General features: G+C 36.1%; 1 long non-coding RNA gene across 2 annotated transcripts in view; it reads right to left on the bottom strand.

Annotated features, from left to right (window-relative positions):
* The window catches only part of LOC112661561 (uncharacterized), a 90,551-nt gene that overhangs the window by 2,859 nt on the left and 60,514 nt on the right, over window positions 1-27,178 (bottom strand). For both annotated transcript variants that reach the window (XR_003137790.3, XR_007407688.1), the window contains 3 exons: window positions 10,725-10,758; window positions 7,409-7,491; window positions 4,503-4,555 (listed from right to left, as the gene is read on the bottom strand). This is a non-coding gene — a long non-coding RNA (uncharacterized LOC112661561). The remainder of the gene's footprint in view (window positions 1-4,502; window positions 4,556-7,408; window positions 7,492-10,724; window positions 10,759-27,178) is intronic.

Here is a 27,178-nt window from a genome sequence, read left to right on the forward strand (position 1 = left end):
AGGTTTTTTAAACAACAACCTGCTAAAAAGTTGAGTCAGCCTAGATTAAAGGTGATCCCAGTTGAAATAACGGACAGGGCCCCGATGGCTGGCCAACATGGAGAAAGGTGAAGAACTACAATATTTTCACTACTCTGAGAGGTACCTCTACCCTTTGCCCACTCCTTTTTAATTACTTGTGTTGCTAAGAAGTGGTGTGATCCAAATATTAGGGAGTTATTGCTGAAAATCTTATAGGAACATCCTGAGGGAAGCTCAGGCAGAAATACATATTTAAGCAATTTTTTAAACTAGTATGTTTACACTTTAGAAATGATTCATCATATTCTATTGTGTAAATACATATTTAGACTAGTAAAACTCTTTAGAAAGCTATGAATTAAAGCCAAATGTAAGGATTGGAGTTAATCTTTTTTGCCTGCTTTGAGCGCCATTTTGGACGAGTGGGGTGAAATTGGACATTGTGTGTGTATAATGATGAAAAATGGTAGGCTACAATAAGGAATAATTATTTTGATTTCCAGAGCATAATGGCCTATGAATTATGTTTAAAATTAATGAAAGAGAGGATAGAGAATGATTTGAATCTCATCAGTAGCTATTTTTCTCTTTCTCTGAGGCAGCAATGAGCCATTTTCTAAGGGATTTGAACTTTTGTGAGCAAGTCCCTCTAAGCTTCTAAAAGGTCTTAATTTGAAGCTGAACCTTTTTAATGATGATTTGTTTCGCTTGAAAGAACAAACAAATAAGGAGTTGGACTTCCTGAGAGGTTTTCATTGTATAAAGACAATTTCTTTGCAAATCTAAATAAGTTTTTAACATTTGGAAGGACATGTACATTCCAGCATATCCTTTTGCCAAAAAAAAAAAAAAAAAATCCCTTCTTTCCTCAACATTACAAACAGCTATAAAAAGAGAGGTTATTTTCCTGAAGAAAGCAACTTGGATTTAAAAAGGGAAAAGAGGTGTTTTTCAAAAAAATTTTCTTTTACTCTAATTGCATCCTTTAACATTAAATAGAGAAAACCATTGTCTTTCAATACAGTTGTGTCAAATCTAGAACTATTGCTTGGCCCTATGTTTACCTGTTTCATCCTTTGTTGGAACATGCTTTTATTTCTTAGTCTTTTTAGGAAGAAACATGTCCCAATGGAGATGGAAACTAATGTTATTAAAGATACAACTGCATGAAATGCAAAACTGCAACATGTTTGAAAGGTGAAAGTTATCATCTCTCAGATGCTCTAATGTAATAAATATCCAAATTCCAGCTTAAGCATCAGAAAGCACTTAGGTCTTGTCGCTCATAGTTGCATCCTCCATTCTCTATACTGCAGCTAACCTCAAGGACAAGCTGATATATTCAGTCTGCTCACAGACTATCGATTCTCTTGAATCTGATTCTTTTCCTCAAAACTGAACTCCTTCAAGTCTTGACTATATATATATATATATATATATATATATATAGAGAGAGAGAGAGAGAGAGAGAGAGAGAGAGAAAGAATGGCTTTTCTTAGTCCTGTATTCCCTGAAATATAGTGTATAAACCACTGGGTCTCCAAACGTCAGTTTTCAGTGATATATAATATTCTCTTATAATATTCTCTTATTAGGTTTAGTAGTTTTCTACTAATTTTATAATGACCTTCTATGAATTTTTTCCATTTACAACAATAATACACAGTCTTTTAAAGTGAGTCTAAATTATCAATTCAAAATGTGAATTAAAGTGATATGGCATATTTATGAAGAAGCTTATGCACAATACTGTTTGAAAATATAAGGCAGCCCGGGTGGCTCAGCGGTTTAGTGTCGCCTTTAGCCCAGGGCCTGATCCTGGACACCCGGAATTGAGTCCCACGTCGGGCTCCCGGCATGGAGCCTGCTTCTCTCTCTGCCTGTGTCTCTGCCTCTCTCTCTCTCTCTCTCTCTCTCTCTCTGTATGTCTCATGAATAAATAAATAAAATATAAAAAAAAAGTGTTACTCTGCTTCTCACTCACAATATTTGACATTATAGACTCTCTTCTTGAATTTGTTTTTCTTTTCACCCTACCCTAAGATTCTGATGAAAGTATATTTTCTTTATATTTACTACTCCCTTGGCGGTTTTGCTTATTACGTGTTTATGTTTTATGGCTTTAGCTACTACCCCTGTGTCGATTGCCAAATCTGCCTTTTTCTCTTTCACCTTCCACTGGCACTCCTCAAAACGTCTCTACAACTTGATCTGACTATGGCATTGTCATCCACTTATTACTGGCCATGTTGCCTTTCAGTTTCTCTCTTCCCCAATACAGTTCACAACATTGCCCGTGTTAACTTGTAAAATACCATTGCTTAAACTGCTACACAGTTTTTTAAAATGTCTTTAGTGACTCCTCCTACATAAAAAGTGTGTTCTCTAATCTTTAATAATAAATAGGATATCTTCACTAAGCTCATCCTTCACAGCCTTTGCAACCTCATCCTCCAATTCCCAGTACCTTTTGCCTTATCTTTTTCATTTCATTTCTGCCCCCCAGTTCCATGTCTCTATCTTTCCTTAATATATTAATCTAGTTTGTTGCACATCACACAATTTCCTCTGTTTATATTGCTTTATCATATTTACTTGGTTGTATTCATTACATAAGATGACACTTCAAAGAATAGGTTTTGATGTTTCCTATTCCGCTACAAAAAGTTTGAATTTCCACCCTTCTAAAAGATTGTAATTTTCTTTCTTGTTCTGAAAATATGGAGGATTATCTTAAGAATGTGAAGATGGAAACTAACTTAATTTTAAGAATGCTTTACCTATACTATCTATTTTTTTTAATTGGTAAGAGTCAGCTTATAATAGAATCTATTCTCAGCAGTTATCAATGGGTGTATTATCTAATTATTATATATTTAATAATTTTAGTGAATCACTTCACGATATAAACAAATATTAGTATTGGTTTAATCCAAAAATAGTTAAAAACTTAAGCCTATAGTAGAATAACAAAATCAAAGCTGGATTCCTTACCATTCTGGGTACCCTACAAAGGATTTAATTTATCCACATTGTTATTAAAATGAGGCAGTGAGACTGAGAATACTGTTTGACATTTGTTCTGACCATTGAAGCTTACAGTCGCTATATTACTTCTGTGGCCTGTGCCATTAGTAAAGTCTAATTTTTTTTAGATTTCTGTAACACACTATGTTTTTTCATGATTCTGTTTTATTTATAGTATGGGAGCCCCTCAAAAATTGTGTTGTAAGTGGGACAACTTGCAATTTTGGCCTTTTTTGTGTGGAAAATGCATTTTGAATTTTGTGTTTAGGTTCTGGGTACTAATAGAAACTAATGGACACCTGGAAGGAGCTATGCGGGAAGTAGAGCTACTCATAAAATTATACAGAAATTAATTTTGAAAGGTTATAAGATGATAAAAGGAATTGCATTAAATGTTCATGATAGATCAGAGATGAGGCCATGATGTAGAGTAAATTTATGATCAGCAGCTCTCTAAAAAAGAGAGAGAAAAGCCTTATTTTTAGCATTTGTTAATTTCTATAGTATAAATACTCTCACCATGGCCAATTTCAAACTACCAATATGCGATCATTTAATGCAGGATTGGGAAGAGATATGCAGTAGTACAACAATATATAGTATTTCTATCATGCAACTATAGGTATAAATAACCTAAATCATAGATAAGAGTAAACTAATTAGGAGGTGATGAGCTGTATGTTATCTTTTAAATATAATTTATTTAAGTTTGTATAATTTAATTTTTAATAATGGCTAGTTTTAACTACCAGTTTGTAAACTTCCTAAAAATTTAAAAGATTAGCTCTTGTAACCTGGTATATGCTAGGTCTAGCAAACCACTAGATTAATAGAAGATATGATTTCTTCAAATATTTGAAATACACCATGAAGAAGGATAAGACTATTTATTTCAGAGAACATTACCAGAAGCAGTAGATATAAAATATAAAATGGCAGATTTGGGATTAATTTTAAGGTCACACTTTTTAACAGTGAAATTTGCCAATGTGATTGTCCATTTGGGGCAATGAATTTTTGCTAAAAGTATTTAAAGTGACACTTTTTACTGAAAATGTCCAAGAGGCTGAATGACCTTAGATAGCAATTTGGACCTGAATGATGCCTTCCAACTCTAACGTTTGGATGATTATTTTGATTATCAGGTATTTGCTTTTATAGGTTCCTGATTCAGAATTTCAAATCAAGTATGCCAAAATTCATTCATGAAATTATTTTTGCTGAGTCACATGGGTAGAGAGAGGACTGCTTAAAAATGAACTGGGCAGGACAGTACACATCTCAATGTTTTTTACTCTTGGCAAAAAGTAGAAATATCAGGACTGGCTTATTATATTCCATTAGTCTGATGTTTCCCACAGATATAAAAGGAAAGCTACAGGAGAATCAATATTTTTCCCCAGCAGTCTCTAAAGAGAAATAGGATAAGCAAGAAAAATAATGTGCCCACTCACCTCTCAGAGTCTATATCCGGCTCTGGCTTGGACTTAAATGGTAGGGATGCTTACTGAGGGGAAAAAAGGTGTGAAGTTAACAAGTGTAGCTGTATTTACATATTTTTCTTTTTTTCTTTTTTTTTTTCTTCTTCAGATTTTTCTATTTGTAAAGATCTCTAAAAGAGACACCAGAAATGGAAAAAATTGTCGGAATTCATGGCTCTGTCTATCTAAGTTTTGATAGAAAATTGAGAGGCATCCATAAATGAAAATTAACTAAAAATAAAACTGTCATTTCAGTAATTTGAATATGCATGCAGTTTATCTCAAATTTCTTCATGATTTCCAGGGTATTTTAATACCATCTAGAGAGTCAGATTTGAAAGCCTTGAGATGATAACTTAGAGATTCACAAAAAAGAGAGTCTGAGTACAATCAAAGTGGAGAAGATGAGCTGGGCTGGTGCTAGGCTGGTAACTAACCATGCACAGCATAATCTATAAAGGTTCTAAGGACAATTTTGCATGTTTGATGCATTTTGGTATTTAACTGTCAATCAGATGGTAATGCTTGAAACTCTCAAAATAACTAATAAATTTAAAAAGAGATATAGATATGATCATGAGGCTGGTATATTACCCTTTTATCAAATTGTAAAAAGATCAAGTTCTAATCTGCTAGTCTCAAAGCAAAATTTTATTGAATCTAGATACATTAACCACTACCATTAAAAAAACATTGTTACTCAAGCTGTGATAATAAGATGGCAGTGAAACCAGTATTTCAGGCCATACATTTATGGCCTGCATAAAAGCCCTGAGACCATTGCCATCAAGGTATGGGAAAAGAGAGTGAATGAGTGCCCCTGGAGAGGCACTGGGGGAACAATCCAAAGTTGTCTGAAATTCTTTTGAACTTACATCTTATTTATTAATTAATGAAACAATTTGTGATTCCTATTCCATAATATATCCATGTTTATTATACTAAAAATAAAATTGAAAATCAAAATGTATGTCTCTAATATATTTAGCATTATTGACAGGACAAGAAGACAGACCATGTGCATAACCCAGCTTCAGATATATCCTGGCATAGCACTCCGTATCCTTGGGGTCATGCACCTTCCAGTTTGAAAGGCACAGACCTCCAGGATTAACAAGCTATCTCTTATCCTATAAACCCATTTGCATATGCACAGGGTAATTTCATGTGCATTTGGCATTTTCACAAACACTGCACTTGGTGCAGATGATGAGATTGAGCTGTGCACAGGTCACAGGATTGAAAGGGACCGTACATAGGAGGCTACTTTGTCTAGTCTCTGGACTTCAAGGATAATCACATTTAAATTACCAAAGACAGAGGAGGACACATTGTTCCATAACCTCTCCAGAAAAGGATTTCCATAAACAATCTTGGAAACTCATCCCATTTTAATCTCAGGAAGTTCCTTCTTCAAAATAGGCAAAATATATTTTAATTCTACATGTCTTGGGAAACCTATAAAAAATAAATTCTGGGGATCCCTGGGTGGCGCAGCAGTTTAGCGCCTGCCTTTGGCCCAGGGCGCGATCCTGGAGACCCGGGATCAAATCCCATGTCGGGCTCCCGGTGCATGGAGCCTGCTTCTCCCTCAGCCTGTGTCTCTGCCTCTCTCTCTCTGTATGTGACTATCATAAATAAATAAAAATTTTAAAAAAATTAAAAATAAATAAATAAATTCTGATAATTTAATTTAAAAACTGTCACGTGTACTAGGGCCATCAGTTATATCCTATATGATGACAACAATTTTATTAGGATGTCTCTAGAACATACATGGTATAAATGGTGAAATTAAAACCTGTTATATTTGAATTTTCTGTTATATTTGAAGCTTGATAGTTAATCTTAAATATTCTTTTCAATTGCTAGGTTAGAATGAAGATTTTTATCTAATAAAGCAAAATTTTTAAAACAAAAACTAAACATATGCTATGCTAACAGTTTAAATAAGCAGAAAAGTAAAGACAAATCCCCTCTTCTCATGGGCAAAAATAAAGAAAACCTGTTCTGCATTTACAGAAAAGAAGTGGAGTTCTCTGTTAGTGAGGCTTTGTCCAGATTTCTTCATCATCTTGTATCTATGATGTGCTTAACAAATATCTGATGAATGAATGAATACATAAATAATGCATATTCAACTCTGAAGAAGAATTTCTTCTGTTGAAGAACTTAACCAATACAAAAGTTAAGAAATAAAACTCTTGGGTGGTTATAGTCAAATATGTTTTAAAAAGAGAATGAGAACAGTTCTCATTGTGACCATGTATGGACTCAAAAACATGATCTTAAAAAGACATAAATCTTTTAAAGTTACCCATTTCAAGATAAGGAGTTTACCTCTCCCTGTCTCCAACACCCCGCCAAAAAAAAAAAAAAAAATATCCTATTGGAGAGAAAGAAGCAATTAGAAAATTATAATAAACTCATAGTATTGACCAGAAAGTTAAAGAACTTCTGATAATACAAAATATTTGGAGATAGATGAGAAAATTTAAAAGACTTAGTAACCATTAGTAGGATATAGGGAAAATACAGACTTGCTCCTATGTGACTATTTCCCTCAGAACTCCAGAATAATCTAGTCTGAGAAACAGAACTCTGGGGCAATTTGTGATGTAAATTAATCGAGGGGCTATGGAGCAGCCATGTGAGCTCCTTGCTCTCAGATTTGCCATAGCATTTGTCTCAAGGGTAAAGCCTTAGGACAGGTTTCTAAAAAGAAAGGAATCTGGCATTGCTACTGGAGATGCCAGAGTGGGTGCTGGAGCTTTATTCCAGGTTACCATTTGCTAATAGAACAGTACTTGAGGTACAATGACAACCTCTTTATGGGTCTTAAAACACAACCATCAGCTATGAACCTCTTCCATCCTTACCTCTGTGAGGCCCCTACAGTCTGAACCAATGTTCATAAGGATTTTCACATGTGCCAGTGATTATTAGACTGATGAAATAGAAACTGAAAGTGGAAGAAAGTGTTAATATAAGAGGCAGAAAATTTTAAAATGAGACAATCAATATACTTGATATTATTCCTGAGACCATCAAAAATATAAAATAAAATGAGGCGAAAAAGATAGTTTAGAACTTTAAAAGCACAACTGCTAAAATTCAAATCCCATACAAGAGCTAAGGAACAATGAGCATGCAAAAGGACACAGAGAAGAAATATGAAAGAAATATCTGAGGAAAGATTCTCATACAGATGTGTTCCATAAATTAGATATTTTTATTCTTTGCAATATAAATTGAAATTTAACTGCATCATTTAGAGTTGTTTTAGTAAAGGTGTTTTAGTAAAGATGTTTGTTTCTAACTTTTTTTTAGATTTTTATTTATTTGTTTTAGAGAGAGGTAGTGTGAGCAGTGAGAGGAGGGAGGGAGAGAGAGAATCCTCAAGCAGACTCCCCATTAAGCAAGGAGCCAGAGCCCTGGGGCTCAATCCCAAGACCCTGAGATCACTACCCGAGCCAAAATCCAAAGTCAGCTGCTTACCCACTTAACCACCTGACTGAGCCACCCAGGCGCCCCTGTTTCTAATTTTTAAAAACCGGGAATTTGTGGTCTACTAATTCCCACTGCTAAGAACATCTTCATTTAAATAGAGGAATGCATGACTTTTTATTATCATTCAAAAGTATCATAGTTGCGTGTCAATTGCTTTCATCTAATGATTTCCTTCTTTGTACTTTCCAAATATTCTAGAAGGTAGATGTTACTATCCCTACTTTATATATAAGAAAACCAAGGCTGGAGAAGTATATAAATTGTAAAGATCACAAAACAAGTGGCTTTTAGGGTTTAAATCCAAGATTTACTGACTACTTAAGCTATTTCTCTAATACTCACATACTTTTTAGGTATTACTAAAATTAATGCAAAAATAACATTAAAGTTTTCACAGAGCTTCAGTTTAAGCCATACTAAGAAAATTCCAGAGTAAAAATTCCTTGAAGGAGGCAAAATAGCATCAAGTTATGTTTTAAACATAAAGCTAAGAAGTATAGCTAGCATTCTCTGAGCCTGTGGGCTCAAAAAGATTTTTTATTTGTCTTGTTTTTTGTTTGTTTATTTTAGAGAATCAGATAGGAAATTTCCTCAGAACACAAATCAGTAAAATTCAGATCCCAGATTACTGTCTACTGTTACATCTAAAATTTTAACAGCTTAAGTTTGAATAGCATTTTAGTGACTAGAGTAAAAGTTCCCAAAATGTTTCCATGGGAGAACACTTTTCCAAGTAGTTGTGCTGGTTGAGGGCCAAACAAGTTTAAGGAACACATACGTCTTCTTGGGGGGATCACAAAACATGTTTTTTCCCATGGTCACATCTACCAACATCCATCAGATATAATGTGGGGGATTACTGATTATTTTATTTAGTCCTCAAATCCTGTAAAAGGGATGACCTTATCCTTACATTTTTTGAGACCTATCAGGGTACCAGGTATTAAGTAGCAGAGCAAGGATTTGTACTCAGATCTTCAGAGTAAGTCCAGAGATCTTTTCCCTTTCCACTTGGTTACAGTTCTTTTTTTATCCCAATCAGTACCTTTATGCTCTGTTTATTTTTAACCCATGTGTCCCACGCTGAAGGAAATTGCTTTTGCTGTCACTTCATGCAGCACTTTAGGATTTTGTTCCAATTTTAAGAGAGAATTCTTGATAACAGAATTGCTGTGTTGAGTATTTGTTTAAAGCTAAAGCAGAAAACCACTCATGAGTGACACAGGCAGTTAAATGGTACCATCTGGAGCAAGAGGCATCTGTAAGTATCCTTATTTAAGAACCAGTTTACAAATAATAACAGACCCCTGGAATTAAGCAGTTAGCTCCTTTGTCGTGAGTAACAGCATTCAAGGGAAATATCTTGCTTCATTGCTTTTGAATCTTCACAAACAGAAATACCAGGATATTTTGGCTCTTTCCTTAGAAATACCAAGATAAGGATCTCCAAAATCAATAATATTAAGAGTAACAGATAATCCAGTCTCATAGACATGAACCAGAATAAAGTCTCATATTTCGAAAGCAGGTGAAACTGCTTAAAAGAATGAAGAACAGAAATCAAAATGGCTCCACTAATGTTTCAGCGAAGCTCAATTTTGAAGTAACATTTTTCCTCTCTTCTGTGCACCTCCTCCCCTCTCTTCCTAGCCTTTTGTTTCAGTGAATCTTTTTTTTTTTTTTTTTTTCTGAAAACCCTGAAAATGACTAATTGATGAGGCTGGCAGCACATACACAATTCCTGTCAAAACTGGCTAGATCCATATTTCTCTATGAAGCCCTGCAGCCCCTTTCTCTGGAGGGCTTGAAGTTTTTTGAAGGCCATAGCCTGCTGAAGCGTCCTTTGCCAGGCAAAGCAACAAAGCTATTGTTCCTCTTTATCCCAAACTCTGTCTTCAGGTTATATTTTGGCTCTGAAGCACAAGCAAAATCTGAGGTTGATTTTCAGCAATGCCAGGATATTAACCTTACCTAGGTTACGGCACAAGAAAGATGGGATGCATTTTAAAAAAAAGAATAAAAAGATTCACTTTATAATAGAAATATTGTATAAATTAGACAAAGTGTCTAGTCATTATTGGTTGCAGATTGTGTCTTCACTTTATGTATTGCTTGTCTGCATTGCATTCATCAAAATCAGATTTTGATTATTTTATACTGTGGGTGGCATATTGTGTGAGCTCAAGAAATATCTGTAGAAGAGATATAGATAAGAATATAGACCTAGACACAGGCATAGATACAGCAGGGAGTACAATCAAAGACTATTCCTTTCCAGAAAGAAATGCAAAGCAGTTCTCAGACCCAGGAAGTCATGGCTCCTTAGGGCAATGTTTTCCTATCTTAAAATGGTAATACATGTACTGCATACCACACTCTGAGGTAAACAGATACAGCTTAAGACCAAAGAAGACTGGCCAAGGGCAGTTGGGGAAGGGGGGTTGCTCTGGCCACTGGTGGGCTTGCTCAGCCATACTCAGGCCTGTGGGCATTAAGATCTCTGCAAGCTAGGCCCCAGAGACCAAAATTTTTCTCTTCCATTTGCTTTCTATCTGTCAGTTGTATAGACCTTATTGAAAACAGATTTTTTTTTGTTATAAATTTGCACATCTCCCGTAGGTTATCATGAACAAGTGTATCACTGAAGAACACAGGCTCACTTGTAAAACTCAAGTTACGCCATACCTAGTATCCGTTTTCATCTTCAAATGCTTTTTCTCTGTAGGCAAAAACAAAACAAACAACAACAACAACAAAAACTTTTTAAGGCACAATTAGTTTCAAACATTTACTGTATCACTGTTAAACTATACTGAAATCGTACACATGCAGGGTCTGTAAAAAAACAAAACATTCTGAAGCTCCATCAGTGATTTGTTTATGAATTTGTATTTTTTTTCACTATCACAGTATTCCCAAGTGCAATGTAAATCATATTCTGAACTTAAATATTTTCATCTCATGCTCTTCTCAAAAGAAGACCTCATCAGTATCTCGGAGAGTTAAAGGAGGTGAGGTAATGAGTAGCAGAAGTGATATGAGAACTCCAAGGGAGTGTAGAAATGTAAATACTGTCGAGCAAATGAACAAACCACCCAGGACAATAAACTATGAAAAAAAATAAATATACACACACATATATATAACATGGATAAATGAAAAACTATTGAATATTAGATTGTTCCTTAATCTCCTTGCCTCCATAAATAGTCCATGTTTCTCTTTTTTCTCTTAATTTATATTGAGATTTATATTAAATCTAATTTATATTAAATTCAGCTAGAAGTGCATTTTTATTTTAGGAATAGCCATCAGACAATGCTTCTTATGTGTTTTCTCTTAAATATTTTCTGTATCTGTACAGTGTATAAGTATCTGAGAGTATCTTGACTCAACAAAAGCACCTTTAAGTGGACAACGCTTTAGTATAGATAACATAATCTAAGCTCCTTTTCCTCTTAAAATCTTAAAAGATTTTTTTTTCTTTTCTGCACTCAGCTCTTTTTTGTGTTTTCTCCCTGATTCATTGGCCCTGTGCAAACTTCCTCCCTCTACATGAATAACACAAAGCACTTTTCAAGTCCTTTTTTTTGTTTTTAATTTTCTGTTTGCTAAATATGGTGGCTAAAGACCAGACAAAGATACAGAAACATCTTCGCTCTATCATATCCATCTCTGCTCCTCAGAGCCTGTCCTATCACTGGGATTTTGTGATGTCCCACGTAAGTAATTATTAAAATACAACTAACAGAATGAAGGGAACAGAGGAGAGAGGGTTAGTGGATCAATAATAGTTCAAAAATAGTGACAGAATTGTCTGGAATATCCAAGCAACTCAGCTTTACTATATTTCCTCTGCTCTGTTTCTGAGAATCTGTTCCAACAAGTCTCTTGCCCCACCTTAGAAGACCCCAGGGAATCTGAAATGCCAACAGTTACTTTTGGAGCAAGTAAAGAGTAGGAATGGGAAAAAATCCCCAAAGCCTAGTTTCATCAAACTTTCCTCACATTAGTAGTTGGGCTTCAACGATTAGGTGCCTCTAGGTGACTTTTCCATGACATTCATGTTATTGTGCTTTTAACTTTTTCACAGTGCTTTCATTTTTTTTTTTTTCCATCTCATAGTTTCACATCTCTTTGGGTGTCTTGAGTGACTATACCATAAATTGTGCTTATCATAGCTTACACAAAACTCTCTATTTTGGTAACATTTAAGATGTCCTTTGTTGTGACACACTTTGGCAATTTAGGCAAAGAAAAAGAAAGCATTCACTAATATAGTGTATTTGCAAATAGGTACAATAAGCTGGCTTTGCATAATGCTACTCGGAATCAAAAGGTTTAATTTACAGAATGAATGACTGCATAATGTAGTCTTTAAATATATAGAGAAAAAAGCCCTCTAAAAATGAAAAGCAACTTGGACACCTTTTTTTTTTTTTCATAAATTCCTTAGAAGCTTTCATGAACTCATCTTTCTTTCTCAAGGTAATTATGTTTAAAAGAAACCTGCAAAAAGCTAAATAATTGATCTGTATAGGCTTAAATGGAAACATGTACCTTTTCATCAGTGGGGGATGGGGAGAAGCTAGGTTTTAAAGGCATAAATACAATTGAAGCATTTATTATACTTAGAAGGGCAATGTTGATGGAGAGACTTCCTGATATTCATGTGATTTGCTTTTGCAAAACAACATACACACTTTGTATGAATTCAAATTATTGAATGATTGATTTGTGGGGTTGTTTGATTCTGATTCGACATTTTTAGTTCCAGCACTAACTCAAATTTTAGTACTAAGTTGGGAAATAGAGTTCCAAAATTGTGACATGAAAATAAACTTTATCAGAATAAAAATATTATCAAAACCAATACCAGATTCCTCCTGTGAACATATAATTTCCATAGGAGAGTGGAATGTGCAAATAAATAGGCTTATATATACAGAGACACACTGGCCTTAGAAGTCCTTACATAATTATGTGAGTGGGGAACAGGTTATATCATACCATTTTATTTCTAAATTATGTCTGGTTTAAATTAAAATTTATTTGAAAAACCTGAGTCTTTAATTTTATGAAGAAGATACATTCATATTAGTTCATAAGAATCACTTACATAACAATTATTATGTGCCAGGCTCTGCACTAAATATTTTATGTGAAAAATTAATTTAATTATCTCAGAAACTGAATGAGGGGTGTTCTATCACTATACCCACTGTGAAGATGAGGAAATAAGGTACAGAAAGCTTAAGGATTTAAACCTTGTTGGTCTCAGAGTCCACACTCTGAACACTACTTTATACTGTGTCTAGGTATAGCAGAAGTGCTTTATGTAGCTGAAAGATGGAAAACATGCTTGTTTATCTCCATGGTAGATGAATGCCAGAATAGGACCCAGCCAAAATAAGTTTGTCTTATTTACTCATTGTTGTTTCCTATCACCTAGACGTAGAACACCACAGTGAACAAAGTAAGCATTTAGCCAATTTTGGTGAATGAATAAATCCCACCAGATAATTACTGGTGCCTCTCAGCAGAGTCCCAAGTTTTTAGTTTTGATCATGCTGGATCCACTGGTGACAAAAACAGAAATTATCAGTTCATTTTATGAATATAAATACCTGCTTGGTTGGGCCAACCAAATTAAAAGGAACAGAAAAGATCCCCTCTCCAAAAAAAGTTTCAGACAGTGTTCTTTTGCCTAAATATTATTGATCTAAGCTTCCCTCTAAATCTAACATTCTAGGATTTTAGGGAGGATAAGATAAGAAAACTTTCTCTCATTTCATTCTCTCCTCCTTGCCACTAGTATCTTCCCTTGCCACTAGCCATGCTTTTTTTGGACTAAATAACTCATATCAACTTGTTTTTCTTATTTTTGTCATTTTTTTCTGTAGAAGTGGAAAGCAATAGAAATTCCAACTGAGAGTTCCATTTATTCAGATAGGCAGCACAAATATCTAACCTCCTACATCCCCAATTTTAACTCACAATTAAACCAAACATCTTGAGAAACTAGATTCAATTGACAAAATCACCTCATTTTTCCAGATTCATCAGTCTAACTGCCTATGTCTCATGTATCTGGCCTCTTCTCTGCTTTTCCTTCTACTGAGGGATAGCCTCTTCGGTTCATCCTGATTTATCCATCTTGCCTATTTAAAGACAACTGTCCTTCAATTATTTATTTGATCTCCCACACCATTAATTTCTCCCTCACTCTAAAACCATTTCTATCAGCATCCACACAGGCCTTAATTGTACCTATTTGTAAAAAGAAAAAAAAAAATCACTTGACCCTGTATCTTCTCCTCTGTCACAACAGAACTTCTCAATTAAGTGTATCAAGAAGACTCATTTCCTTTGCTACCATTCTAACCTCACATCACTAGCAGGACTAAAACATTTTGATAACCCCTACTGCACTTAGAAAAAAATCAAAATTCCTTATCAGGACCTATAATACTTTAAAGAATTTGACTTTTGACTTCCACTTATCTCTCCCTACTTCTTCCTTCTTTGATTCCACTCATTATGCTCTGCACACACTCACATTTCTTCTGTCCCTTGGAAAGTCAAGTTCTCCCTTACCTTGTGGTCACTATCTGCTACTGCTTCTGCCTGAAAGACTTAACTTTTTAAGTGTCAAATAGCTGGTAACTACTCTTTGTTCAGATCCTACCAAATATGTCTTTAGAGACGCTTTCCTGGCCTCACTACAGAAGAAGCTTCTGTTACTGACCTACAGCTGTGCGACTAATCACTTCAAAATGAAGTGGTTCAAAGTATCAACAATCATGTATTTCTCCCTCCATTTCTGTCAGGAATTCAGAAAAGGTTGGGTTGGGTGTTCCAGCTCAGACTCTTTAGGCTGCAGTCAGATGTCTGCTGGTGCTACAGTTACCCGAAGGCCCGGCTAGAGCTGCTGATGTACCTCCCCAGTGGCTCACTTACATCATAGCAAGTTGATGTGGGCAAATTGGTTCCTCTCCAAACAGCATTCTCCATGGAACTGCCTGTGTGCCTTCACAACATGGAGGTTGGTTTTCTCCAGAGCAAGAAGTCCAAAAGATCAAGGCAGAAATGGCAATGCTATTTATCGTATAGGCTCAGAAGTCACAAGCCATATTCTGTTGATCTTATTGACCAGTCATGATTAAATTTGCTTTGTTTTGTTTTGTTGTTATCTCTTTACTTAAATTGTGTCATACTTTCCTCCTTTTTGAATAAGGATTCTTTGCTATTCTACTAACTACTAAGAAATGCCATGGCCTCCAGTAGAGTGATAGAATATAACAGTGCACCTTGATCAACACTTGTTGCGATTCCTAGCAAGCAGAGGCTGGCAGAATAGGAAAAAAACAATATTTCCCAGATTCCCTTGTAGCTAAGCTTCAAGATATGATTTAGGTTCACCTATCCAGGTGTACCGTCTTAAGTCTCTAATTTAGAATTTAGTCACAGGTAGTATGATATCTGTATTACTGATCTGCCATGTTACTGATACAGTTTCTTGGCAGAGGTGGCTATTCTGGAGCAAGTACTTATAAGAGCAGCTTCCTGATTCAACAAATTTCTGATCTTAGCAGAGGGTACTCCATTTCCACGGCATGGTTTTGGGAGTTGTCATAGCATTCAGTATTCAGCTCTCCCACTGATTTAGGAGCTACCATGTCTTTCCATAAATCACTTTCTGCTTTCATTAGCTAGAGTTCTGTTGTCTGTAACTAGAAACTCTGATTGTAATAAGTTGCATTAGCTGTATCAGCCAAAAGGTACGTAGGCAGTTTTAACTGGGCTTGTGCATGCGTGCGCATGCGTGTGGGTATGTTACATTCTTATATATAAATGGCTTTTTATAAAAACAGCTATCCTATCTGTGAAGAGTGATGCCTACAGGAAATTTTATGCCCTCCCTTTTTCTCTGTTGTGGCTTTGGGATTTCTCTCTTGACTTCCTTTTCTGCTCCACTCGATTAATACTTCCTGAGACTATCTCTTATGCCCAAGTTCAGCCAGTAATAGGAAGATTAACGGTAGCTAGGAAGACCACAATTAACAACTGTGTCCATTCAATATACCCTAGACACTCAGTTCTAGTACAGAGATCTTATAAGGACAGGAATGGCATCCCCAACTCGACACGTGTCCTACTTTTCTATCCTTTTTTTCTTCACCTCAAGGTACCAGGTCCTTTCCTCTGCTGTATTAACATTTCCTGAAAGGTATTAGTCAAGATATATTCTGAAATATAAACTCTTCTAACTTCGGCACTCAAAAGTTATCACAGCATTCATATGCTCATAGATTTAATTAGAGAAAAATAGACACCTAAAATTTAGATATTCATGGATTTTCAGGGAGAGGCATAAGTAGAAAGCAAAGTATAAATAGCAAAGACCAGAAAATTTTTTTTAGCCAACTTCCACTTCTTACTTCTTTATTCTTAGCTATTAAAGGATCTAGAAAAGTCTCAAGTCCCATGTACTTGTATAACCATATTGGGACTATGTGAAAAAGTTAACCTGTAACACCGGAAATAACATGCTGCATAAGAAATGCCACGGCCTCTTTGTTTCTGCCCAGAGGGGCAGTTGTTTTCAGTTGGGACTTTTCCCAAAAACAGGACCTTAAAACACTAGTCCTATAGCTACAACATGCGTTAGAGAAAGCAAGCAAAGATTTCTGGAGATGCAATGACAAAATTGTAGCATCTAGCCAGCATTTGGCAGCATAATGAAGAAGAGTAAAACCTCCCATAGAATTCAAGTGATAAAGACTCAGTACTTAAAGACTGCTTCAAAGATGTATATAATAAAATACCAGTGTAATGCAGTGCCTGGAATGCCTAGTGAGGCAGGGCTTTAATTTGTTTTACTGAGCATAGTACCAGCTGCTCCTCTGTTTAGGCAGAGGTAAAAAAGTCATCTTAAAACCATTCTTCTCTATTCTGTGCAGTTATGCAGTTATACAGACATAAGACAAAGTCGTTTCTCACTGAATAAATCTTTTGTTAGATTTAGCAGGGCTGCACCTAACTCTTGGTAATCAGAGCATCAGAAGTGGGTACACCAATTTACATTAGGAACCCTTGGTAAACAAAGGATGCAAAATCTCAACCACTTTTCCCTGATGATAGAAATTAAGGAAAACTATTTAATGAAGGGACATAGCCCTGTCTAAACTCTGAGAGCCCACTGGCACCCTAATATCCCTAAGGTGAATTCACTGGGAGGAAAGAGAAAAATATGTTTGATCTGGGCTCAGTGGGATTCCTTAAGGAGGCAAGGCTATAATTGTCCTGGTTTATGATTGTAAAAACAGTGACCAAAAGCTATAAACTTTGGGCTCCTGCATAGTTTACACAAGGATCTAAACCACCTAATACACCATCACTAGAAAACCAATCATATTCAATAGTAACTCTACAGTGGTAGAAGTACAATGAACTGATTAGACCCTTGTAGTAATCCCTCTCTCTACCTGGCTTTCAGGAGCAGGGCTGACTTTACTCTGGAAAACAGTATGGAGATTCCTCAAAAAGTTAAAAACAGAACTACTCTACCACCCAGCAATTGCACTGCTAGTATCCAAAGGATATTTTGTACTATTTGTATCCAAATGATACAAAAATAGTAATTCAAAGAGGCAAGTGCACTCCAATGTTTATAGCTGCAATGTCCACAATAACCAAAATATGGAAAGAGCCCAGATATCCATCAATCAATGAATGGATAAAGAGGTGGTATGTATATGTATATGTATATATATATATAATATTATTCAGCCATCAAAAAGAATGAAATCTGGCCATTTGCAATAATGTGGATAGAACTACAGTGTGTTATGCTAAGCAAAATAAGTCAGAGAAAGACAAATACCATATGATTTCACTTGTATGCAGAATTTAAGAAACAAAACTGATAAGCATAGGGGAAGAGAAGGAAAAATAAAATAAGATAAAAACAGAGTAGGAGGGAAACCATAAGAGACTCTTAACTAGGTGGAACAAAATGAGGGTTGCTGGAGGGGAGATAGGTGGGGGGATGAGGTAATTGGGTGATAGGCATTAAGGAGGCCACTGGATGTTATGAGCACTGGGTGGTATATGCAACCGATGAATGACTAAATTCTACCCCTAAAATTAATAATACAGTTAACTAACTTGAATTTAAATAAAATCTAATTTTTAAATTAAAAAAATAAAATGAAACAAATAAGAAAAGAGAAAAGAAAGAAAAGGAAAGAAAAAAGAAAAGAAAAGAAAGAAAAAAAGAAAAGGAAAAGAAAAGAAAAAAAGAAAAGAAAAGAAAAGAAAAGAAAAGAAAAGAAAAGAAAAGAAAAGAAAAGAAAAGAAAAAAAAGAAAAGAAAAGAAAAGCAGGGCTGACCTGTGGAACCTGGCAAAGCATTGCATGTCCAATGTCTTCTTGGCCTAATTTGTATTTGTGTACGGACTGCTCAGGATTATGTTGTTGAAATATGATGGTACAAGATGATGCTAATGACATAGTAAGAAATTGAGCCCAGAATCCAGATCTAGGATATGTGCTAAAGACAATTTTTACAGTCATATACTGCAATTATTTCAGAGTTTTAGGGTATAGTTGAGGTTTATTAATCTTGATGTGGTAAATAGACTCCAAGATGATCCCTCAAAAATTTCCACTTCCTGATGTCTCCTTGTGGCCATGCCTTTATATAAGCCCCCATCCTTGAATGTGGGTGGGATCTGTGACTTGCTTCTAGCCAGTAGAATATCACAAAGGTGACAGGAGGTCACTCTCATGATTATATTACATTACACAAGACTCAGTTTTAGCAGACTAGAGAGAGAAGGGATGTCTCATTGCTAGCTTAATGAAGTAAGCAATCATGTTGAGGAAGTCTATGTGGCAAGGAACTGAGGGTATCCTGTAGGAACTCCAAGTGTCCTCTAGGATCTGAGGGTGGCCTCCAGATGAGAGCCAGCAAAACCAGCCTCAGTCATATAGCTATAAGCCCAACAAGGTAAATGAGGTTCAAAGTGAGTATTTCTCCAAATGAGGACATAGCCCAGTGGACACTTTGCAGCCTTGTGAAGCCTTAAGCGGGGGGCCCATTAAAAGTTGCCCAGACCCCTGATTCACAGATACTATGAATTAAGAAATATGTTTGTTTTAAGCCGCTAAGTTTGAATTAATTTGTTACACAGCAATAGACAATTATTTCACTATTACACTTGGTAAACCTCACTGAGGCAGATGACCCTTGCTGGGATCCAAATATATTTCCTATGAAAAATAAGATCCTGGAGAAGCCTCACTGGGGACTTTCCCCAGCCTAATATATTCTCACTTACTTTTTGTGAGGATGTATTTCTTGAGCTTATTGTATAAAGCATAATTTTGCAAGATGTAATTGTAAGACTGCTTTTTTTCATCAGTTCTCAGAATTCTAAGGACCTAATTCATGTCTCTTTCTTTAGTAGCTCCTGGAGTTAAAGATGTAGTATCCCCCAAAATCCATATGTTGAAATTCTGCCCTCCAATGTGATAAGTATTAGGGGGTGAAGCCTTTGAGAGGTGATAAAGATTAAGTCATGACAGAAGAACCTTCATGATTAAGATTAGTACCCTTATAAAAATCATGAGACCATGTCTTTCTTCTCTATATTTCATCATGTAAGGATACAACAAGAAATTGGCAGTCTGCAACCCAGAGGAGAGCTGTCACCAGAATCTGACCATGCTGGTACTTCCAGTCTTCAGAACTGTGAGAAATAAATTTTGGTTGTTTTTAAGCCACCCAGTCTATGGTATTTGTGTTACAGCAGCCTGGACAGGTTAAGACATAGAAATAGAAGTGAAGGTCTAAGTAAAAGAAAATAGTGTTAAAATAGCAAAAAAAAGGAATCATTTGCCTAATCCCTACTTCCTACTCCTTGTGGTTATTATCCATTAAAAATCTCTAGCAATTCTCGAAGGAGTTGTGTGCATAAGAAATCCATATGATATTGGGTTTTGCATAAAGGAGACTTTAAGTGCAGTATAGTAGAAATCATGTTCATATTCACAGGACTTGGTGAAAATTGGAAAAAGCAGAGAATTCCTCAGATACATATAAGACATATAACCTTTTATATATTATTTATGTGTGATCAACTCTATATATTATTATAATCGTTTTTATTGCCTATCACAAGAACTAAACTCCACTGCTCCCTACCCCATCTGGACACATCTTAAGTGTTCAGAGTAGGAACAGGCTTCAGGTTTCTCTCAGTGAATGTACCCTCTTATATCTTCATTCATGTCCTAAGCTTCTGAGAAAACTCCTGGAAAGCCAATCTCCCCCCACCCGCCCCCCCCCCCCGCCCCAGTTTGTCTACCTTCTCCTCTACAAATTTAGGTTTAGAGAAAACACAAATAAACAAAGACAAGAGTGGGAGTTGTCTTCAGCTCTTGGCCCTGCCATGTAAGAGTGGTCAAGAAATCCACAAGCAAGAAGTTCATAACTCAGAACACAAAACCTAACACGGTTCTTGAGTCTTAGGGAGAAGCAACCAACAGAATTCTCTCACCTTTCCAGTTCATTGCTTTGAACAAAACACAAATTAATTTACTATTGGTAGAATGCCTTGCCACTTGATCCCAAGTTAAATATCCTCCCCCATAGCTCTACTTATATATAGATACCTTAGGTAGTGGACAATTTCTCACCATTAGCATCTAGGATCTGGTGTTCAGAGTGACAAAACCAAACGCAATATTAACATGACACTCTTAATTCTGCCTGAATGTGCCACAAGTTATTAATACTTCAGAGAAAAGAAAGGAAGATAATTGCTTTATTAGAAACAGTAGGTAAGGTTATTTGTTGCAATTCTGTGAAATAAGTTGATGGTATTTCAATAGGGATGGCATTGAATGCATAGATTGCTCTAGGTAGCATAGGCATTTTAACAATATTTTTTCTTCCAATCCATAAGCATGGAACGTTTTTCCATCTTTGTGCCTTCCTCAACTTCTTTCATGAGTGTTCTATTGTATTCCGAGTACAGATCTTTTGCCTCTTTGATTAGGTTTATTGCTAGGTGTCTTAAGGTTTTGGGTGCAATTGTAAATGGGATTGACTCCTTAATTTCTCTCTCTTCTGTCTCTTTGTTAGTGTATAGAAATGTAACTGATTTCTGTGTGTTTATTTTATACTCTGCCACTTTGCTGAATTTCTGTATCAGTTCTAGCAGTCTTGGGGTGGAGTCTTTTGGGTTTTCCACAGACAGAATCATGTCATCTACAAAGAATGAGAGTTTGACTTCTTCTTTGCCAATTCAGATGCCTTTTATTCTTTTTATTTTTTTTACGTCTGACCGCTGAGGCTAAGACTTCTTGTACTATCTTGAACAACAGTAGTGATAGTGGAACAAATAATCCTAAAACTTGTATGGAACCAGAAAAGACCCTGAATAACCAAAGGAATGTTCAAAAAGAAAACTGAAACTGGTAGCATCACAATCCCGGACTTCACGCTCTATTGACAAAGCTGTGATCATCAAGACAGTGTGATCCTGGCATAAAAACAGACATATAGATCAATGGAATAGAATAGAGAACCCAGAAATGGACCCTGAACTCTACGGTCAGCTAATCTTCGACAAAGCAGGAAAGAATATCCAATGGAAAAAAGACAGTCTCTTCAACAAATGGTGTTGGGAAAATTGGACAGCCACGTGCAGAAAAATGAAACTGGAAAATTTCTTCACCTTCACATCATACACAAAAATAGACTCAAAATGGGTGAAAGACCTAAATGTGAAACAGGACTCTATCAAAATCTTAGAGGAGGGACACCTGGGTAGCTCAGCAGTTGAGCGTCTGCCGTCGGCTCAGGGCATGATCCCGGGATCCGGGATCGAGTCCCGCATCGGGCTCCTTGCATGGAGCCTGCTTCTCCCTCTGCCTGTGTCTCTGTGTCTCTCTTATTGTCTCTCATGAATAAATAAATAAAATCTTTTAAAAAAAATCTTAGAGGAGAACAGGCAGCAACTTTTTTTACTTCAGCCCAGCTACTTCTTACTAGACACATCTCCAAAGGCAATGGAAACAGGCAAAATGAACTATTTGGACTTCATCAAGGGCAGAAGACATGAACAGACATTTCATGTACACATGGCCAACACATGGCCAACAGACACATGAAAAAATGGAAAAAAATGTTCAACATCACTCGGCATTAAGTCAAAATCACAATGAGATAACACCTCACACCTATCAGAATGGCTAAAATTAACATGTCAGGAACAACAGATTTTGGCAGGCATGCAGAGAAAGGGGAACCCTCTTACACTATTGGTGGCAATGCAAGCTGGTACAGCCACTCTGGAAAACAGTATGGAGGTCCCTCAAAAAGTTGAAAATAAAGCTACCTTGTGACCGAGCAACTGCACTACTAGGTATCAATGTTCATAGCAGCAATTTTTACAATAGCCAAACTATGGAAAGACCCCAGATGTCCATCGACAGATGAATGGATAAAGATGTGGCGTATATTTATACAATAGAATTCTACTCAGCCATCAAAACAATGAAATCTTGACATTTGCAACAACGTGGATGGAACTAGAGGGTACTAAGGGAAATAAGTCAGTAAGAGAAAGACAATTATCATTTAATCTCATTCATATGTGGAATTTAAGAAACAAAAGAAGGATCATAGGAGAAGAGAGGAAAAAATAAAACGATGAAATCAGAGAGGGATACAAATCCTAAGAGACTCTTAATCATAGGAAACAAACTGAGGGTCACTGGATGGTAAGGGGATGGGGGGATGGGGTCTCTGGGTTATAGACATTAAGGAGGGCACATGATGTAATGAGCACTGGGTATTATGTAAGACTGATGAATTACTAAACTCTACCTCTGAAACCAATAGTACATTATATGTTAGTTGAATTTAAATAAAATCTTTAAAATGCAGAAAGAAAATCATAGAACTGCAAAACAAAAGACAAAGAAAAAGTAGAGGTAGTAGCAAAGAAATAGAAACAGGCAGGTAAATTCCTGAAACTAAGGGTGGAGAGGAAAGAAAGCATTTAACCCTTCCCCTTGCCAAGCTTCTACCCTGCTCCTGTATGATGGCTAGCCTTTGACCCCTCTCAGACTGACTTTCAGGCAACAGAGGCCTTTTGAGATATGGGTTAATAACTGTCCCACTGACCAATCCTTAGCAAAGACAAGTCCGCAGTTTAATTGCTCTTGGGGTGATGATTTTCTGTTTGCCAAGCTAGATCTCTGAATTCACTTTTTTTTTTCCTGATTTCCTTTTCGTCCCAAAGGAAACATTGTTTTTCAAGGTGATTCAGTTCTCCTAGACTGTACAGATTTTGTGGCATTATTGGATTAAATAGGCCTTATGGGTTTACCTTGGGAACCTGGACACCATTTATAACATTTCTATGGGGAAATACATTTCAAGCTCTAAATGACCACATCCACAAAAAGCTCATTAGTAAACCAGTTATACCCTTTCTTCTTTGCCTCGCCTTTGCCTGTGAGAAAAGCAACCACACTGGTATGAACTGCATTCTTTTAACTTACTTCTTTTATCAGTTGGAATGCTTTAGTCTGTAAGTAACAGAAGACCCCGCTAAATGTGGCTTAAACAATAAAGACATTTATTATGACATTCAGAAGAAGTCCAGAGAGAAGCATATCTAAGAATTGACTCCCCAGACTAATAATGCCTTAAAATATCTATGCTCTTTCTAACCTTCGGCTTTGCCATGCTCTGCATGTCCTCAATCTCCCACATCCCCAACCCCTTAGGCAGCAGTAACTCTATGCATTAAATCCTCATAACAACATCCAAAGGCTGGAAAGGAAAGGGAATCGAGGTGTTTGCTCCTTACGTATATTTCTTTTATCGGGAAAAATACTTTTTCCAGAAGTCTTGCAACAGACTTCCATGTCCTATTGGCCACAGTTCAGTTACTCACAAATCCCAAGTGAATCCCTGGTTGAAAGGGGAATGATATTATGGCTGAGCTCCTTCATATGCCATACCTGGGCTAGAAGTGAGCTCTTCCTGGAGCACATTTTTCCTAAACTTGAACACAATTAGGGTTTTATTAGGGAAGAAGAGAGGACTGATTGTTGGTAGATAACCAATAGCATATGTCACACTGTAATTTTACTCCTTTTTATTTCCTCTTGCTTAAGAGGTTTACTCTAGACCAGTAACATATGGCACTGGGCTGTGAAGATGAGGCTTTAATGGGATACAAAGCACATTAACAAAATGTGTGCTAAATTGCAATGCTATGGTTGTGCTGCAACTCCATGTTGTGAAATTATATTCCTGATTAGACAGTATAAACAGTGCAATGCCAGTTTGGATGTGAGAATGATTCATTGAATTTAAAGACATAAAGTGTAGAAAGCTCCCCTAGTGCTAACTATGCTTGCTTTTCACTGACCTATGTCCAATAAGCCAAAAGATAAAACATGTGAAAATCACATACAAACAAGTATGTAAGTTATATGCCACTTACTATACAGATGGTCCCCTACTTATGATGGTTTGACTTATGATTTTTCAACTTTATGATTGTCTGAAAGTGCTACACATTTAGCAAAAACCTTACTTTGAATTTTGAATTTTGATATTTCCCCGCGCTAGCTCAATCCTCCTGATGCGGGGCAATGGCAGTGAATTGCAGCTCCATCAGCCATGAAATCATGAGGGTAAAGAACTGATATACTTACAACCATTCTGTGCCCATAAAACTACTCCCTTTTTCATTTGCAGTACAGGATTCAATAAATTACCTGAAATATTCAACATCTAATTATGAAATAGACTTCGTGTTAGATGATTTTGCCCAACCTCAGGTTAATGTATGCGTTCCGAGTATACCTAAATAGGCAAGGCTAAGCTATGATGTTCAGCAGGTTAGGTATATTAAATGTATTTTTGACTAATGATATTTTCAGCTTACAACATTTATCAGGGTTTTATCAGGGCATAACCCTATCATAAGTCAAGGAAGACATGTACATTGAAATCATGGCAGCTTTTCCATGGTTAGTGATACAGAAAATGTCACTAATAGTCTAGGGACTATTTTCTCAAAGCAATATCTCCTGAATTAGAGTCAGATATAACCAACAACACAATCACCCAAGATGACCTTCTCCAGTAATACTTTTAGACATCAGGTTAAATAAAGACCATTGCTCCTTTTGCAAAGATCTTACTCTACTCCTTTCCACAAGATTGTGTAAAAATAATTCACAACTTGGAAACATATCTTAGGTCATTTTCTTTGTCTCCGCAAGGGGGTCCACCATAGGATCACTGTTGGACCCAAGGAAAGGAGAACTGAGTTCAAAACCCACAATTCCAGTGAAGTCATCTGACACAGACTGGGTTATAGTCAAATTCGATTATTTATGTCAAACACAAAGCTATGAATCTTATATATATACAGAACCACAAAGTCAATAGTCTATACTAGAATTTTCCTATGAATCCAATATGGTCCATAGGAGAGAGGATTGTCCTTCCATAACCATATCCCTGTTTGGAGCTCTGTGATAAGATCTGAGTCTGAGAGAGGGCATACCCACTGTATCACCTCTCTCTCCTCTAACTTTGAAATGTCACATAGTAATGAAAACTGAGTGTCCTTATGACTTCCTTTGGCTCAACTTCCTTCCTATGTGGGATAAGGAGAAGAGAAGGCTGGGGTTCCCATAATTCTTTATTGAATGTAAATAATTGTTTTCTTCCCAAACGTTAGTGAGAGGGTGAAGATGAAAGGATTATTAAAATGGTAGTCTTCTTCCTCCATCAGATTATAATGGTGTCTGAAAGAGATGAAAGAAATTCTTATGTATCTTTCCTTTTTGCACAAAACCAAAGGAAGAGGAAAAGATAATAAAAAGAAACACACATGGGATCCCTGGGTGGCGCAGCGGTTTAGCGCCTGCCTTTGGCCCAGGGCGTGATCCTGGAGACCCGGGATCGAATCCCACGTCGGGCTCCCGGTGCATGGAGCCTGCTTCTCCCTCTGCCTGTGTCTCTGCCTCTCTCTCTGTCTCTCTCTCTATGACTCATAAATAAAAAATAAAAAGTTAAAAAAAAAAGAAACACACAGACCACATTTACATGGAAAGAAATATTTTTTAACTAGAGTGAAAATTGTCTTATAAATTCTAGTCAGTAGCAATTAAGCAAGAGCAGTCTTAAAATTAGAAATAAATAATGTTGAGCTGACCTAAAGCTATTCACCTCAGCTTGAATTCCTAACAGATGTGTTTTTTGCAATCAATAATCTAAAGCTGCACTGCCCTATCAAATCTGAATTATGACCTTAATCAATTTATCAATAATTATTTATTGGATGTTCAGCAGTAGGCTTGGCTTGTATTAAAGAATACAAGGGGACTATAAAACATAAAGTCTGCTTCAAGGAGTTTACCTCATAGTCAAGGAAATGACTATCATGTTTGAGACAATACAGAACAATGCAGCAATTATATAATTTAAATGCCAAATTGACGTGCAATCTGAAATATATACTTGTTCATACATTTCTAATATTTTATTTCTCATCTGCTTTCTTCCTTTGACTTTCTGTACATACAGTCTCTCTCCATTAGTGTGGCTATTAATCTTTTTAATGTGGGTGAAGCACCAGGCCTAATACTGTACATTTTGTCTAAAGCTGGTGTTTGTAACAGTTTCTGTCTGCCTTTACAAAGCCCAAAATAAAACTAAGTTAAAGTATTCTTGAACTTTTTATAATGTGCACAACTTTCTGCTTGCTTAAGAATTGTTTGGAATTACTTTTCAGGAAAGAACAGACGTTAGTAAAGCTGAAGAGCTAATTGGGTTTTGCACAGTTCTGTCAGTACATGGGAAAGCTTCTGTCTATCTAGATAACTGCCAAAAAATAACAAAAGGTTTTTTACTGACATGTAAAGCAAGAGTTTATTTAATTTTTCGGAATTCTATTTTTCAACACTATGTTCATTAGCTAAGTCTATCTTCCTTGTCCCTAATTATGTTGTTTTAAGTACTGAAATTTTTACTTAAAAAAATATATGTATAACTATTTACAAAACTAAGTGTCTGTGCTTAATTGGAGGATG

The sequence above is a fragment of the Canis lupus genome, chromosome 31 (assembly GCF_003254725.2).
Source record: "Canis lupus dingo isolate Sandy chromosome 31, ASM325472v2, whole genome shotgun sequence".
In the NCBI taxonomy this organism is placed as follows: Eukaryota; Metazoa; Chordata; class Mammalia; order Carnivora; family Canidae; genus Canis; species Canis lupus.